We start from the raw sequence: 763 nt of genomic DNA, 5'->3' as shown, positions 1-763 counted from the left end.
AGGGAAATCAAAATCTTTTATGATAATGATAAGTATAATTGCAAGAGTAAGAGTAAATCAAAACAAATTTGATTCCAATATGTCTTAATTACCAGAAACCTATATGAATATGAGCAATGACGCTAAAAGCAAATACTATTGGAGGAGGCAAAGGCCACTAAATAGCAAAGAGATTACCATGCTTGACCTTTTCCAAATCTTAAATAAATAAATAACTGAAAATGTCCCTTTCAAATAAGGTCGTCATCAACTAATTGGTTTTTTTTTATTTTTTTTTTATTTTTTATATATATAACTTTCACCATTTAGCTCTTCATAGGAAACAATGACTCTTTTTTTTTTTTTTTTCTATTTTGTTCTTAAAAAAAAGATAAATTAATCAAATAAGGCCATAATTCAAGTATCAAAATGTACTAGTTGAAGAAACTATGAAAACAATATAAAATTTCAAAAAAAAAAAAAAATTACAAATCTTTGTATAAATTTATAAGTGCATTACGTATGTGTACGTAGATTGTACGTGTATAGATCAAAAGAAAACCTTTCAGATCATTAATTATATAAATGAATGAATAGTCCTAAAAAATGATAGAGAATAAATAATTCTTTGGTTCCAATCCAGCTTCAACTCAAATGTAACTCGTTTATAAAATCAAAATTCAGTACGGTAGGCGTACTCTGTTTTCTTAGATTAAGGTACTTCAATTTTATATAATTATATATATTTTTTATTTTTATTTTTTTAATTTTAAGTGGGAATTCA

The sequence above is a fragment of the Morus notabilis genome, unplaced genomic scaffold (genome assembly GCF_000414095.1).
Source record: "Morus notabilis unplaced genomic scaffold, ASM41409v2 Scaffold818, whole genome shotgun sequence".
Lineage (NCBI taxonomy): Eukaryota > Viridiplantae > Streptophyta > Magnoliopsida > Rosales > Moraceae > Morus > Morus notabilis.
Note: the sequence above shows the minus strand (reverse complement) of the source record.